Raw genomic sequence first — 3697 nt, 5'->3', positions numbered from 1 at the left:
TATATATATATATATATATATATATATATGTCTTTATCTTTTTGTTTGTCATAAATTATTTGTATTCGACCACTGCAATATCTCCAAGCATTTTTCAACAAATGTACAATTGTTTAAACTATTTCCATTCGTTTAAGTAAATCTTCTTCCAAACTCATTTTTTACGTTGAATCGGACTGTCAGGAAGAAAATTCTTTGCGAGAAGAACTTATAAATTTTTTAAACAATGAATTATTATTTACTTGCATCTTTTTTTTTAAGAAGAGGTAGAAAAATTTAGTAATTAATATTTGGTTAACTTCATCGCCCATCATTTAATATTTACGGCACTCAGATATTACTATTTTAAATATATTTAAAACTTAGAGGAGAGTACTCGAATATGAGATATTCTCGTAATATGAGAAAACGGGGTATCCGCTAAACTAAGAGACCCACTCTGTTGGTTCTATCACTAACTTGTTGCCCTTGAAGAAAGAGTTATTTCGTGGTATAGTCCCTTTTTCATTGGGCTTCTAAAGATTATAGGCGAACTTTTTGTGAAATCGACGGTGGTCGAGTTCTTGGAAGGGAATTCTTTAAACCCTATTTATTATTCATTAAATATGTATTAAGAAGTAAAGTTTGTCTGAAGTGATGGGGATTGAATAACTAAGTAGGAAAATATCGATAGTTTTGGAAGTTTTTCATTTTACAGGTCAAGCATAGTAAGTGCATAGTTGCACGGTGTGGTTCTCATAATGAGATACCTGTGGTTTTTACAACACTGTGGCTGCGCGGCGGAAATTGGTTACAAAAGTGTTTGTGACTACTGCAAAAACTAAATATATCTAAATAGCAGTAAATTTATACTTCGGAAACATAGAATGAACTTTTTCATTAAAAATAATACTTTATTTTGCAGTTTATTAACTATTTCCTGGGGCATCTTATATTATGAAAATAGTTTGACGAGTTTGGAAAAAGCACTTTTTTACATTTTTCGTATTTTTAGCATAAAAAATTTTTTTAATAACATTTTTTATTTGAGCTTCTTATGACAAACTAAATTTCCTTTAAAATAACCTATATTACTTTTAAATTCAGTCCATAGAATTCCGACAATCACGCCAAACAGAGTTGGTATCTCATATTTGGGTATAATTAATATTTATTTCAACAATTTTTTCACTGCGAATTTGTTACAAATAGGGTAGTATTATCTGATTGAATAAAAACTTCAATAATAAGCGACAAAGATGACCAAATTTAGTCAAACTAGAGTCATCTATCTCTTTTTAAGAAAAAGTTACAAGAAAGTAATAATTAACTGTTTGAACAATTGTTGAGTGTTTTAAACGAGCAGCAGTCTTTCTTCCAATAACTAATTGCCCCACTAAGCGTAAAAAATACGTTTCAATAAGCAAGTACGAAAAAAATGATTTAAATAAATGAAAACTGTATAAATGATAATATATTTGTTAGAAAATGCTTTCAAACATTTCAGTGGTCAAATAGCCATATTGTATGGCAATTAAAGTAAAAACAGAGCTCACATGTGTCAATTTTGCGCAAAATTGTCAATTTCCATTTTTCGAGACATTTTTGGGACTCAATAAGGGAACGGGAGGCATCAACATTTAACGTTTGTTAACGGAAATTATCACAGCGAAACCCTTCAATAGCCCTCCCTTCTATATCCCTTCAGAGAATTGTCGCCGTGCATCAAGTAGGTGTAACAAGAGCTGCGTAGGGTGCGCGAGATCTGCGGTTGTCACTCAGGTGTAAAGAAAAAAAACCGGAGCGGGCTATAATTAGTTGGTCATCACCCACCGCCAGCCTCAAAATCGGCGCTATAGAAGAATTTTATTGTATTTGTATATTTCTTAATCAATTCTGATAATCTGCTGCAAGCTAAGGTTGAACGCAGATCCTACGTCTACCTCTATTTTCAAAACCCAACATCATCCCATGTTATTCTCATGGATGCACTCTATTCGAAAGGCATTTTTTTGTTACCACTAAGTTATGTATTGTAGACCGTAATCGAAAAATAATACATTTTGGTCTTGCCTTTTCCAGGGAATTTGAAAAGGTTCTAGTGTATGCCAAAATGACTTTCAGAAAGAATAAACAAAATTATCGTTTTCTTGTTATTTTTAAGCTAATTTTTTTTCAAATTCGGGTAAACAATAAACTTACATACTATGATGATATAAGTTTTCATTTAATATAGACATTATCAAAAATTATCTTATGGTCGCATACTCAAGTTTAAGTATATCGAAAATGGCAAAAATCGTGAAAAAGAATCATTTTCCTCGTTATTTTCAAACCAATAATTTTAGATAAGGTCTACACTAAATAAACAGTTATACCTCGCAGTATAGAACTTTTACCGTTCACCTGAATTAGAAAAAAAGTATTTGCTTGAAAATAACACAGAAAAAACTGAAGTTTCTATTTGAACCCGTTTTTGGTTCCAAAGGAGCTGCAACAAAAATGAACCCTACTTGCTGAAAAGGAACCCAAAACGATAAATGAGCTCTAAATAATACCACACTTGGGGTTCGAAAGGATCTCAAATGTAATTGAGCCTATCCCTAAAGAACCTATTTTTCGCTTTGTCCACTTCGGTATTATGATTAATAATTAACACAATATTTATCTTAAATCACACATGTAATCGAACTCTGGTGAACATAAATTAAAGAAGATAATTAAATTACAAAATAATAACGTAATTAAAATAGATATAATGACTTGAGAAATATAATTTGCAGGTTATGTAGCAAACTTGTAAATATAAAGTCTCATTCATGTCAGTGCTCACAATCTTGGCAACTTTTTGAACTTTTTAACCGTAATTTCTTTAGCCTAAAATAAGATTTTGAAGTGATAGATAAAAATTTACTTCGATTTTAATTAAAAATACCATATGAATTCCGAGTTCAGAGAAAGAAATAATTTTTTTTAGCGCAATGATTAATCTTGTCTCTATCGAGTTTTAAAATGTTTTTTTTTGTTCTAAAGTCAAAATAAAAAACGTTTTTTGTAAGAAAATCACAATATTTTTTCATCTGTTACTCAAAAATTCTATTTCAGGATTAATAAATCAGTTTCTAAGCATTTTCCAATCATTATTTATTATAAATGTAACATTCGAATATTTATAAAATTTAAAATGCGCGCGCCTAAAGTAACAAATCGGCTGGCGTGAAGCAAGCGCAGTTCAAAAAGTTCGAAAAATTGGGAGAACTGATTCATATGCAAGAAAATTTTCGTCGTAAGTCATTTGTCGATAAACGAATTCTTTATGCTCACATTTATAAATAAGTCATTATCAATAATATTCAATTATTAAAAAAGGAATCTCGCATTAATCCTATTGAATTTCTTTCTTTATTGTAAGAAAATACCCTAAGTATATTTTCAACTTTATAAAGTAAGGGTACCTTTTTACGTAGGTCGAATTTTAATAAGCTAATAAACTAATATGAAACATCGAGTTCATTTCTAGGCTCTCAACCAATCAAATTTGCAATAAATCAGCAAAACAGCTAGAAATGAATCTTATGAAAAATATTAATTCCACAAATAATTCAAAACATGGCTTTGTGAAAAGGTACCCTAAGTATTACGGACATGGACATAGGAAACACGGGACTAGGCATGCCATCCTAACTTGGGCGAGCTGGGTTGAATCCACGGGAGGGGG

Source organism: Belonocnema kinseyi, chromosome 2, assembly GCF_010883055.1.
Source record: "Belonocnema kinseyi isolate 2016_QV_RU_SX_M_011 chromosome 2, B_treatae_v1, whole genome shotgun sequence".
NCBI lineage: Eukaryota > Metazoa > Arthropoda > Insecta > Hymenoptera > Cynipidae > Belonocnema > Belonocnema kinseyi.
This window is presented reverse-complemented; position numbering follows the sequence as displayed.